This window comes from Podarcis pityusensis (assembly GCF_964106645.2).
Source record: "Podarcis pityusensis genome assembly, chromosome: 7".
Taxonomy (NCBI): Eukaryota; Metazoa; Chordata; class Lepidosauria; order Squamata; family Lacertidae; genus Podarcis; species Podarcis pityusensis.
Window position 1 is genome coordinate 75,561,542 of NC_138031.1, and position 14,032 is coordinate 75,575,573.

Below are 14,032 nucleotides of genomic sequence, written 5' to 3' on the forward strand. Positions count from 1 at the left end.
TATAGTCTGTTCGGATCCAGTACCTAAGCCAATACAGTGGTACCTTGGGTTAAGAACTTAATTCGTTCTGGAGGTCCGTTCTTAACCTGAAACTGTTCTTAACCTGAAGCACCACTTTAGCTAATGGGGCCTCCTGTGGCCACACGATTTCTGTTCTCATCCTGAAAAAAAGTTCTTAACCCGAGGTACTATTTCTGGGTTAGCGGAGTCTGTAACCTGAAGCATCTGGAACCTGAAGCGTCTGTAACCCAAGGTACCACTGTACCACTCACATTCTGTAACCAATAAAGTTGTGGCCTTTTTTAGCCCATTAACCTAAAATACTTGTCTCCATGTGTCTTATTTCATCACAAAGTGAGGAGCGGGGCCTCGACTCACAAATACTCTTGTCTGAAACCCTTGAGAACCAGTGCAAGTCATTTTCCACTGGCTGGTCTAGTTAGTTAGTGCTAAACTCAATGAGCCAACTATGTCCATGCCTACGAACAGTCAACAAATGCAGAACAGAAATGTACGTTTTTACACTCCAAGAACCACACTTGCCTTTTCAGCAATTTTTTGCTCTCCTTTGATGAAGCAGATGGTCTGACAACACTCCCTTGCAATGGCCTGGTTACACTTGGATGCCAAACTGCTGTAGAAGCAGGCGGGATACACTTTGGGAAGGAGTTTAATCTGTTGTAGACGGGGCTGCACTCCCTCAAAAGAATTAGGAGCTCAGTTTTAGGGTTCTGATAGTGTCACTGGGTTGCTCTGCCAACTAGCTTTCCAGTCTGGTGGTGCCATTGTTGAATCCCAAATGGATATATGATAAGTCATCACTCATTCATGAGTTGTGGATGAGCAGGTTCACCTGGTGTGCAATAGTAAGGACTAGGTGGGTGAGCTGATTGGAATAGATCTGATTCAGTTTTATCCCTCCGGTACCAACAGAGGTTGAAGAGCCAGGGGATGTTGTGTTTTCTATAGGGATTCCATCTCACCAGTCACCACAGAGGGTTGTTCCAAGGTGATGGATCAGAGGGACAGCATGGGGATTTTGCTGGTGTACTGACCACTGCCCATCAGTCACCCCACCCAAACTGAGGGGGCATGGTCTTTGTTGTGCGGTTGGAGAAGGGGCTGTGTATCACCAGTAATAGAGATGACATCCAGCTCTGTTTCTCCCAGTCATGTGGCTCAGGGAGGTTGTCCTGGTGCTGGACTAGACTAGAGGCAGTGGTAGGCTGGATGAGGAGCAGTAAACCGAAGATGATTTCTGACAATACAGAGGTGCTGCAGGCTGCTGCTTCTTGAGTTTAGGAACTAACTAGGTGGGTGAGGAGCAGGTGGGTACTCTGAGGGTACTCCTTGATGCAATATTTCATTGCTGGCCCAAGTAGAAAGGGGTGCTTATTTTCAGCTTCATCTGTTCCCTAGCTATGCTCTTTCCTGGTCAGATATAGCTTCATCACAATAATTCATGTTCTGGTAACTTCCTGCCTTTATTACCACAATGTGGTCTACACAGGGTAACCATTAATGGCAATTCAGAAGCTTCAGTTTCTGCAAAATTCGACTGCCAGTGTAGTGGTTGGTTCAGCTAGCTGGAACTATACAACACTGGTTCTGAAGAACTTGCATTGGTTGTCTATATGCTACTGAGTCACATTAAAATTTTTTTGGGGGGGGGGTTATATTAAAAAGCCCTGCATAAACTTGGACCGGGTTATCTGTATTGTCATGCCTGGGCTTTAAGATCTGCTTGCCTCGGATGAACTGCCCAAATACAGTGGTACCTTGGGTTAAGAACTTAATTCATTCTGGAGGTCTGTTCTTAACCTCAAACTGTTCTTAACCTGAAGCACCACTTTAGCTAATGGGGCCTCCTGCCGCTGCTGTGCCGCCGCTGTGCCACCGCTGCACGATTTCTGTTCTCATCCTGAAGCAAAGTTCTTAACCTGAGGTAATATTTCTGAGTTAGCGTAGTCTGTAACCTGAAGTGTATGTAACCTAAAGTGTATGCAACCCAAGGTACCACTGTATTGGCTGCCTTTTCCCTCTTACCTTTGGAGAGAAGGCAGGTATAGTGTTGGGGTCAAATTTGGGCTGGGTGGGTTCAGGGATGAAAAAGGATGCAGAACTGCTTTCACTACCACCTGTGTTTAGGGGTGAGCAGTGGCAGTAGCACACCTTCCCTTGTTGGCTGCCATCCCCTCCCCTCTCAAAAAAGAAGAGGGGGAAGCCCTTTTCTGTGCAACACTATGTCATGATGATGCAGGACGTGCTTCTGTAAAAGAAACCTTTTGCTTCCTTGTGCCCCTCCTCCCAATAAAAATTGCTGAAATGTCCCCTGCACTGCATAGGTAAAGGTAAAGGGACCCCTGACCATCAGGTCCAGTCGTGGCCGACTCTGGGGTTGTGGCACTCATCTCGCTTTATTGGCCAAGGGAGCCGGCGTACAGCTTCCGGGTCATGTGGCCAGCATGACTAAGCTGCTTCTGGTGAACCAGAACAGCGCACGGAAACGCCGTTTACCTTCCCGCCAGAGTGGTACCTATTTATCTACTTGCACTTTGACATGCTTTTGAACTGCTAGGTTGGCAGGAGCAGGACCGTCGTGGGGATTCAAACCACTGACAAGTCCTAGGCTCTGTGGTTTAAGCCACAGCACCACCCGCTCCCCCCCCCCTGCACTGCATAGAGGGTGACAAAAATGTGAGGGGGCATTTGGGATCAACCCTAAGCAGGGAGAGACAGGTGACAGCCCCCCCTATTTGTGGCACCCCATTGTGGAATGCTCTCTTCAAGGAGGACTCCCCTGGCACTGAGCTCCATGTCCTTGTTGCAGCTGGTAAAAATGAAAGATGATGATAATGATAAGTAGTAGTTTTTGTTGTTCTTCAGGGATTTTACTGCTCCATTTCCCCTGCAAAAACATTTTCTTCTGTTGTACACTGCTTTAGTTATTGCTGCTGGTTTCAGTAATTCTTGATATAATTGCTATGTTTTCATTATATAAGCCACTTCAAAAGTATGTAGAATAGAAAAGGAGGCATTTTTTGGGGGGGGAGGGGTAAACATGGAGGACCAACCCTGGTGATGGAGGCAAGGCCTAGTCTTTCTCCTGAAGTGGTGGAGCTGCCCAGAACACGAACAATCTAATACTTTTCCTCTCTTGTCCTCTCCCCCACCAAAAAAACCTTTGATCTTTTGTGGATCACTTTGGCAGTGCAGGATTTAGGACTGTCCAGACCACCCAAGTGTTCCTATTTTCCAGGGGCAGTCAAAGATTTACATAAGTTGTCCCAGTTTCTGATTTGATCCCCAAATGTCCCACTTTTCTTTATGACGTCTCTATTTTCATCGGAGAAATGATGGAGAGGATGTCTCTATTTTCACCAGAGAAATGTTGGGGGGTATGGGGGCGGGTGGTTCCCCCCGCACAGGGTGCCAAGCCAAGGGAAAGCAAAATATTACAAATATTAATAATAAATAAATAAATAATAAAACCCTATATTTATGCGGGTACATACTGAGAAGATCCATAATTGGCAATTGTACAGTGGTACTTCGGGTTAAGAACTTAATTCGTTCTGGAGGTCTGTTCTTAACCTGAGGTACCACTTTAGCTTATGGGACCTCCCGCTGCCGCCGTGCGATTTCTGTTCTCATCCTGAAGCAAAGTTCTTAACCCAAGGTACTATTTCTGGGTTAGCGGAGTCTGTAACCTGAAGTGTCTGTAACCTGAAGCATCTGTAACCCGAGGTACCACTGTACTACCAAAATGAATTATTGTGTAAATAAGAAATATTTAGGAGAGATTGATTTTGTCCTTGCTCGGGGCAGCATATTACCAAAGTCCACTCTCTGACTACGGAGCGAGCCAGTGCCAAATAATGAACATTTGTTGCCAGTTTTCAGGCCTTTAGTGCCCACATTGGGGGGGGGGGGCTCCCCCTTATATTCTAGTTCTCCTAAAGCCTGGCTTCCTTTCCCTCTTCCCCTCCCTTTTGCTGAGCAAAACCTCCTTGGCTGTGGAAACTGTTTATTCATGCTGTCTCATTGGCGAAGGACTTCGCTTGCGAGAAGCTCAGGAAGGGGTGGCCGGGTGGGGAACGATCCCTCCGTGGCGTGCATCCTCCTGTAAAAGACGCCCGGTCCTAAGAAGCAGGGATGGGGACGGGGAGGGGGAGGAGGAGGAAAGCGGAGGATCAAGTAGACGGGCGGCGGCAGCCAATCAGCGGCGCTTTCCCGAGCTGCGGAAAGCAGAGCTGGCATATGAGCTGGAGCTTTGGAGATAACACATAGCTGGAATCCTGTGCGCCTCTTTTTTTCCCTCTCTCTCTCTCTCTTTTTCTCTTTCTCTCTGGACTGGGAGCAGCTGTGCCCTGAGGATATACCCCCCCCCTCTTTTCTTTTATTTCAATGCGTCTCTTCCTTCCATTAAAGTTCCCTGTCACCAGTTAGGGCAAGTCAGCTAAGGTAAGGCTTGAAACGAACTGACCCCTTTAAAGAAATCAAATCAAATCTGTGCAGTATTCTTACGGGCAGGACGAATGGGAGGCTGCTGCTAATTCCGTCCTCCTAAGCCAGAGATAGCCTAGCTTTTAGGAAGAGGTGTATTGGACTTCTATTTCGCATCGCTGTCTCTGATGGTTGCCTTCAAGTTTATTTTATTTTATTTTTCCTCTTCTTTCTGCCGGCTGAGCCTTTCCCAGTTCATGCGATGCTCTTCTCTTGCTGCGCGCGTCTGCTTAGCCCAGATTATGTGCAGTGAAAGCTCTGTTTTAAAGGAGAGAGAGAAAAGAAGACACGGGGTGGTGTGTGCAGGTGTGTATGTATATATAATGTATGTATTCTCTTAGGGAATGGCAATCTGATGGTTCTGCTGCTGCTGCTACCCTACAGCGTGGGCAAATGCACGCATTTGGAGGGGATCACATTCAGGTCCGACACAGATCCGTGCGCGCTCCTCTGTAGCGTGAGCTGGTTTCCAGTTGCGAGGAAGGCTCTGCATGTCGACTTGAGAGGCGGATTGAAACGCAATCGCTTCTCCTCCAAAGCGAGCCTTCTTCCCCGTTGCCCATGTGCTGATCTTGAAACATTACCTGCTGTTTCAGCCCTTGGAAAGAAAAAGGGGGGGGTGCAGGGAAAGCAGATAGCTGAGAGGAGCAGAGCTGCTTTTCCTTAACGCTTTAAAAGGGTAAACTTTCTCTCTTTGACTTCGTGTAGCAGAGGGCACTGGGGTGCAGTGGGATGGAGGCACGGTTAAAAACTTGCCCCCATTTTTCACTCAGTAAAGGAAGATATCAACAAGATGGGGGGGGGGCGGGTTTGGCTGCTTAGTGATCATGAGCATTCCTTGAGAGCTGCAGTTTTTGCACATGGAAACAGTTCGGCGACTCTGGGTGAAAACAGTCGAGGGAGGGGGAGGAGGAAATAATACGATCTTTTGCTAATTAACGCTTTGGAAATATGGTCCCATTGCATCTTCATTTGTGTGTGAGTGCTTGTTGTGGCCTGTCAAAGGGGCAAATGAGCTCCTCCAGATAACAAGGCAAAATAAACAGCCGTTCAGCACTGCAAGGCAGACATTTGAAAAATAAAATACATTATTATTATCATTAAAGTATTTTGCAGATAATAGTAATAATTTCGCTTGAAGACTTTGAATTAGGATCTGCAGCAGACAGTGTAGCAAAGAGCACACATGCACCCCCCACCCGTTTTCTGAATATACATACACGGTATACACACATATATACATGTATATCATTAATGCCTACAGCTGTCAGGTAATTTAAAACAAAACTGTTCCAGCCTCCTTCCCCTCCATTTTTTTTTTAAAAAAGACTGAGTACAATGACAAGGATTAAGCTTTTATAGGCTGAAGGCAAACTATAGGTGCAACCCAGTCAAGTTAAGCGTAAGTGCCAATGATTTCAGTGGGCGAGAGTTAAGCATGTGCATAATGCTCCTGCTGAAAGCATTAAAGTAAATGATGCTCAGCTTTGACTGACTGTGTCCTTTATGTGAAGAAATGTTCTCTTTGCAATCTTTCTTCTTTAATCAGTGTATGTAGCAGTAGCAGTAATAATGTCATGTCTTAAAGTCAATAAGTAATCTGAGTTGCTGTACAGAGGTGCGGAGCTGATTGAATACAGGCACTGTACTCATTTTTAGGAGGCCTGAATACAAATTTAGTAAGATAACCATAAATCCTACCAGCCTCTTTGCAATTGGCACTATATTACAATAAACATTTTAGAGGGGTGTTTTAGGAGGGTCAGGGAAGTTAATCCTACCTTTATTTTGTGTAAGGCACGCTAAGCTTTTGGAGTCCCCCCCCCTTATAAATATAGGAGTGTGTGATGTAATATGCAGTAATAATTTTGTGGAGGCAAGTGTTTTCAAAATGTTGGTGATCCGAACAGGAATTCCTCAGTGATCAGCCTGGACAGCTCAGTCACTTAGAGTGTGGTGCTGGTAATGCCAAGGTTGTAGGTTCAATACCCGTATGGGACAGCTGCACATTGCAGGCAGTTGGACTACATGATCAAACTGTATGAATCAGTCTTTAGTTTCCTGTTTGTTTACTACATAGGAGATTGTCGAGACTATGCCAGAGAAAAAATGACTTGTTATGTTAGTGGTGGCCACAGGGGGTGCTGTGCAGCTCATAGTTTCATTTTCTTTTCACCACCCATCAAGGCTGTAATCCTATAGCCACTTACCTGTGATCAAGTCTCACAGAAGTCTATGGGATTACGAATGATTAGATATGAAAACGGATGTGATTTAAAGCTCTTTGTAAACTTTTCACAGGGCTTTGCTTATTTCTTCACAACAGCATTTTATTATTTATAGGACGGATTCAATATCACACTATTACTATAGTACCGCCAGTGCAAGTGTTTCTCTATGGGTCTCCGCTAGCGCACCCGGTTAGTTCAATCCACCCTACTGCCCAGAATGAAGGTACATAATATTCTCCAGGTATATAATGTGCACTGTTTGCTACTTTTACATGGGCGGTGATTTCATTAAAGTATTGTGACAAGCATTTTAGGATAGCTTGACTTGTATATAACAGGAAATCACGTCAATTATGATAATGTGTGGTGAATTTCTTATGTGTCGCGGGGGAAGGAGAGAGAGATGGTTCACTCAAAATGGGGAAAATATTTTAAATTCCTAGATATTGTTAAATTTTCAGTAGCCTTCAGTAAAGAATTGACATTTTTTATTATTTTAAAGAGATCAATGTTGTGGCAGTTTAGTGACTGGATACTGGTAATTTTCATAGACTTTGCTAAATGCAGTATCTTTCAATAGCTATTTGGATCTGGTTACCACCAGGCTTTTGCATAAAGCCAAGTCTGAATTTGCATTATTATTATTTGTCAAAATATTTCTGCCCTTCTTTTTTGTACCCCCCCAAAAAAAAACCCTTTATGGAGGTTGACAATGTCATAATCACTCCTAAAAATACCAAACTGAGGGAATGTACATACACCAAGTTAATAAAGATACCAAAAAGCAGACCGGTACGTTGAGTTATTTGACCTAACTCAGATGCCTACTGAAACAGCCTGGTCTTTCGTTGTGCATGGAAATGCAAGCAGTGAAAAATCGGGGTAGATCTTGTACCCTCCAACATTCCTCAAAGGAAAATAAGGACATTTCTCACTTTCCCTGCAAGTGACCCTCCTCGACCCTCCCCCCTCCCCCTCCCACACACTCCACAGAGCATTTCCATTATGGCTACACCAACAGGACACAGGAAACACTGAGAAAACCCCTTGATCCCAATGTTATTTTATTCTTTGGTAGATTTACAAAAAGGAAAACACATGCCACAGTGGTACCTCAGGTTAAGAACTTAATTTGTTCTGGAGGTCCATTCTTAACCTGAAACTGTTCTCAACCTGAGGTACCACTTTAGCTAATGGGGACTCCTGCTGCCGCCGCACAATTTCTGTTCTCATCCTGAAGCAAAGTTCTTAACCCGAGGTACTATTTCTGGGTTAGCGGAGTCTGTAACCTGAAGCATCTGTAACCCGAAGCGTCTGTAACCTGAAGTACCTGAGGTAAATGAAATTTAGAAAGGGGCAAGGTTAGACCTGGACACACAAAACAATATGGTTTTGTTTGCTTGTTTGTTTGTTTTCATATCAAGACTCCTTGCTAGGGCAACCCTGCCCTCTGCCAACACCTCTCCTCTTCCTCCTCATCTGTTCTCCAGCAGCCTCTGCAAGCTGGCCAAGGGAGCAGACCAGCAGTGGTGACCATGGAGAGGCAACAGAATGCTCTCTCGCAGCCACCAACATCACACAGGACAAGCACCCACTCCTTCTCTCCCCCCCCCCATGAGATTGGCAGTGGCGGTACTGGCAGGGGAAATAGGGACATTCTGGGATCAAATCAGAAGCGGGGACGGCTTTTGTAATTCCGGGACTATCCTTGGGAAATAGAGACAATTGTAGGGAATGCAATCCCCCTTGGTGTTTGGACCATTCCCCAAAAGGCCCTGCCCTTTGTTTTCCAAGTGCATCTCAGATAATTGGAGGAGACATTGTGGGGCCTGTGATGTTGATTTAAATACATAAGGCAGGTAGATACATCGCTTAGGGCCCTGTGGGACTTGACATCTTTCTGCAGAGCCTGCAAGACAGAGCTGTTCTGCCTGGTCTTTGGCCAAGGCACAGCCTGACCCCCTCCTTTGGTAATTCTTCACAGAACTCTAGCCCAATGGTTGCCATTAATTTGATTTGAACTGATTTTATAATGAATTGATTTTAGAATGATGTATTATTTTACTGTTGTTAGCCGTTCTGAGCCCCGCTTCAGCTGGGGAGGGCAGGATATAAATAAATTTTTATTATTTTATTATTATTTTTAACTATTCTAGCCTCAATTGCTTCCTGCCTACTATTGTGGTATTAACAGCATCAGGAAAGCTTGCTTACAGTTAACAGGTTGTTGCAGGCAAAAGTCAATTTGCATGCCAGGATTCACATTCCCAGAGCCAAGAGGCATGGACACCTCTCCTGATCCTCTTCCTCCAAGCACATATGGCTGGTCCGAAACCAAATTGCCAACAACAAAGAAAGGAAGGAATTTGATTTCTCTCTGGATTGTCATTTGAATTGGAAATGGGTGTCTGTGTCCAAAAATGAGGTGTCAGGGTCTGCCTGTCACAAAGTCATGCCAAAGAAGTGCAAGGCCAAGCCAATCAGAGACAAAAGGCAGGTATCCATTCCCAGAGGGACAGCCCTATTAGTCTGTTTTAGCAAAAACAGCATAGGGTCTTGTGGCACCTTATTATAGCGTAGACATTTGTGAACTAGAGACGACTTCAAGAGATGGAGGAAGTAGTGTCTACTTCTGTAGGAATGCAGATTCAGGATGAGAGTAAAGGATTAACTTCTCACCCTTTGCTCCTTTCGTGGTGCTTGAAGAGATGACTTTTGTGAGATATCTACATTATAGGATGCACTCCCAGGTCCGGTACAAATTTGAATATATTTTTTGTTTTGTTTGGAACATTGGTGGCCTGTAAATTATAACAAAATGAGTACCCCCAAAAGGAACTGGAAGTGTAAGCATGAGAAAAAAAGAGGGAACACATCTATTTATCTGAAATTCCCTGAAGAAGGATCAGTAGGGCCCAAAATGTGTTGAATCAATAAACATTTATTTTGTCTACCTCACTGTTTCCCTCCTCTAATCTCCATTTCTATAAATTATATAAATTATGTTGTTGATCATTTTTTACCCCACATTTTTTTTTCAGAGATATCAAGGTGGCACTTGTGGTTCGCTCCCTCCCCATTTTATCCTTACATCAACTCGGTGGGGTGGGTGATTTAGGCTGAAAGATGTGACTGTCCCAGTGAGCTCCAGTGTGAGTATGGATTTGAACCCACACCTCCAAGATCCTAGTATGATATTTCTACTACTCTGGGAGCTGGACAATTGGCAGTATAAACAAAGCAGGAGAGGCACTTTATAAAGTGCTGGAGTTCTTGCCCCAAAATTTCATTTGGTAGACCAGCTGGCAAATTGGTTTCAGGGTGAACAGCCTGTAAGCAAGTTGGCTTGTAGAGAAGAAAATATATGATGTTAGGTAATGTGGTAATGTAATCATATACATGTCTACTTGGAAGGAAGCCCCATTGAGCAAAATAAGACTTCTCAGCGAGTGTGTACAGGATTGCAGCATTAAATGGTTTCACTCAATTAATGTTTAAACATTTAAATAAAAAAGCAGCTGAAAGTGAGAGTGTACAAATAGTGGGGAGGGGAACATGCTTAAGATTTTGTATATAATACAGCATATTATCACCCTTCTTTTGCACAAAGCCTTTAGGGTTGCCAGATCAACTGGAGACCCAATATAATAATAATAATAATAATAATAATAATAATAATAATAATAATAATAATATGCCACCCATCTGACTGGGTTGCCCCATCCACTTTGGGCGGCTCACAACAAAATATTAAAAACACAGTAAAACACTTTTTCACCATTGGTGACTCAGCAGAAAATTGTCAAGCTACCTTCCAGCTATTCTTTCCTCAGTCCTTCTGTTTGCCCTCCTCACTCATTTGCCCCATTTTATTTTAACAATATTATTATTAATATTAAAGATTATGGGTCGAACAAAGTCTTCCATTCCATGCCTAGAACAGACTTGTTGTAATCAATTGCATCATCATTGCACCATTAACTTTAGTCCAATTGATGTCTGTGTGCCCTCTTGCAGTATGAATAAGTCTAGGTTCAAGAGTTGCAATATGAAGTGCATTTCATCTGTGATAACTGAGTTCCGTGTTTACTAGAATGAGCCTAATACTTAGCTTCTTCTAAGCAAGTTGTGGAGCTGTTTGGTTGTGTTGTGTTGTGTTTTTCTGTGGTACTGAAATGTTTCCATGTGGAGGTGAACATGAAGAACTCTAGTATATCCCCAAACAAGTGTTTCCATGATTTCTTCAGTGATGAGAGAAATTTTGTTTGACTTGACTAAGGTATTTTTAACAGTGATATATAGCATTAGCAACCTGAAGTGCTGACTCTTGGCAAGTCTAAAAGCCTGGCTTTTATAGGGCGGTGAAATAATCTACAGGCATCTGAGCAGCAGCCCAGAAAAGACATGTATCATCCACCTTCAAGCAGTATCTACTTTTTTTAGATACTGTTACAGAGATTAACAGTTCAGTCCTGTGTACTGTATATTTACTCAGAAGTAAAGTAGGCCCATTATGTTCAATTGGGGTTATTTTGTCTGTCGTATATTGCATGCTTACCCTTGAATCAACCCCACTGAACACAGCAAGAATTCCTTCTGAGTCAACATGCTCTGCAGATCTCTGAATCATTATTCTTGCTTTATGATTCAAATATTTTATTTCCTGGTGCATAGTTGGAATGGCAGTACTTTCGTCAAACGTCTCTATGGCTTTTGTTTTACATGTCATTTTCAGTCACAGAATTGCAGAATGGTAGAATTGGAAGGGATCCTGGGGGTCATCTAGTCCAACCCCCTGCAATGCAAGAATCTCAACTAATATTGTAAACCGCCATGTGATCCTCGGATGAAGGGCGGTGTAGAAATTTTAATAATAATAATAATAATAATAATAATGGTACAGTCATAGTGAAGTTATTTTTTGCCAAAAAATCATTTCCAAACTAGGAAAGACTTGTTGAATTTCTGCCTACTATACGACAGTTAGGGACGTGGGTGGCGCTGTGGGTTAAACCACAGAGCCTAGGGCTTGCTGATCAGAAGGTCGGTGGTTCGAATCCCTGCGACGGGGTGAGCTCCCGTTGCCCAGTTCCTGCTCCTGCCAACCTAGCAGTTTGAAAGCACGTCAAAGTGCAAGTAGATAAATAGGTACCGCTCCGGTGGGAAGGTAAACGGCTTTTCCGTACGCTGCTCTGGTTCGCCAGAAGCGGCTTAGTCATGCTGGCCACATGACCCGGAAGCTGTATGCTGGCTCCCTCGGCCAATAAAGCGAGATGAACGCCGTAACCCCAGAGTCGGCCACAACTGGACCTAATGGTCAGGGGTCCCTTTACCTTTACCTTTTATACCACAGTTAAAGGCACAAGAGCCCTGAACCCTAAACCAAAGCCTAGGTTGACCCATTAAACACAACAAGACTTGGTCTGGGTAGACATACCTACTCAGAGGTAAGACCCACTGAGTTTTGTAGGTCTTACTCCCAGGTAAGTAGGCATAGAGTTGGAAGAGACCACAAGGGCCATCGAGTCCAACCCCCTGCCAAGCAGGAAACACCATCAGAGCACTCCTGACATATGGTTGTCAAGCCTCTGCTTAAAGACCTCCAAAGAAGGAGACTCCACCACACTCCTTGGCAGCAAATTCCACTGTTGAACAGCTCTTACTGTCAGGAAGTTCTTCCTAATGTTTAGGTGGAATCTTCTTTCTTGTAGTTTGGATCCATTGCTCCGTGTCCGCTTCTCTGGAGCAGCAGAAAACAACCTTTCTCCCTCCTCCTCTTAACTTGCATAAGATTGCAAGTTAAGGGATTTATGTGTGCCTCTGTTTTGCCCTTACACCTCTTCCTGTCTTGTATGCCTGCTGCCTTTCTCTTTGCCTGAGAGTCCCACTCTGTGTGTTTGTATTTCCCTTTACTTTTTGGCAACAGCTTAACCTTCCTCCTTTCCTCTCCCTTCTTCCCACGTGTCACAATTCCTGGGAATCTTTGGAGCAGCACCCACTCACTCCTTTCACTCCTTTTGCACATCAATGGCTCATTTAACTGTTGTCCTGTGCTATACCCCTCCTCCATGAGCAGGGATGCATGTTTAGTTTGCATTTCAACAAACTTTGGAGGGTGTGTGTGCAAAGTTCAACAGTTAAATACCCCTGCGTACATTGGGGTTCCCCCAGGAATGCTGTTTTGTTTTTGAATGGTCCCTTTTCACCTCCAAAGCAATAGTTCAGCATCAGGGTGACAATTACCTAAATGGAACCTCCACATGATGGTGTGCATTTTGGGAGAAAAAGTTAGAGGAAAGTTTTGGAATAAAAACCTATGTGGGAAGGGGAAGGTTGCTTATACAGCTCTCCTCTTTATGCATGGGAGCTAGTCTAGGAGTGCAGTGTAGACACAGAAGCCAGTTTCCATGTCACCTTTCCTTGTGGGATCAGAACTCTCCCCTAAATCAGAAAGCACCCAAAACTGTATGAAGCCAAAGGCATGAGCTGATGTGATTGGCGATCTTTTCTCCATACACTGACTTCCTGGAAGAGTGCAAGAGGGGAAAAATAGACCGCAGTGTTTGAGTCAGAACGTCATCCGTTAATAAAGCTAAAGGGATTTATTAAGCAAGAGAACAAGGAGTGTCTAGTGGGAGACTGCTAAGTCTAGGACCTACATTTCCCAGGAGCTCCTGGTGTGACCCGTGACTGACCTTGAGAAGGGAGCAGCCCTTCCAGATGTAGAGAGCCTGAAGAATTACATAGGGAAATGCAGTCAGAGGCTGAATGTGGTTTGCTGTCTGGGATAAGAGTAAGCACTGTGATATTGTTGTTCAGACTGTGCTAGGAAGACCTATGCTATTGAATTGGCAGGCAGAGCAACCTGTTTGAAGACTCATGCTTTACACTGTTTATCATGTACCTTTTACACTTTGGGTGTCTGCAGGCTTCCTTGTTTTTTTACCTACCTCTATTAAAACCATCTGTTTGCTAGCCATGTCTCATAGAGGCTGCAGGGATAGTACAGAGCTTGCTAATACAAATTTAATAAATAATAATACTGAAGTGCCTTCAGCAGTTGTCTCCTGTACTGTAGCTAAGCAAGCATGCTACTGAATCATACTCTTATTAACTGGAAATTAAATAGGAACAACATGTGATATTGGTTGCAAGGATTTAGAGATCTCACAGGCAGGAGTAACCAGAACCACATGGTGAAATGGACTAGATGCAAAGGATATGGAGGAGTTTTAATTATGAGTCAAGGTCAATTGTGATCATCAAGGTGTGGTTGTTAGGGCAGTGCTATTGTC

At 44.1% G+C, this 14,032-nt stretch overlaps 1 protein-coding gene across 6 annotated transcripts in view; it reads left to right on the forward strand.

Annotated features, from left to right (window-relative positions):
• Window positions 1-14,032, forward strand: part of CDH18 (cadherin 18) — a 646,256-nt gene that overhangs the window by 329,899 nt on the left and 302,325 nt on the right. Inside the window, exon 1 of one of the 6 annotated variants that reach the window (XM_081014760.1) lies at window positions 4,222-4,464. The exons of 4 other annotated variants lie outside the window; for them this stretch is intronic. The gene's annotated coding sequence lies outside the window, so the exon portion shown is untranslated. Of the gene's footprint in view, window positions 1-4,221; window positions 4,465-4,506; window positions 4,813-14,032 lie in introns of those variants that run through there. One more of the 6 variants, XM_081014762.1, reaches the window with a different exon arrangement.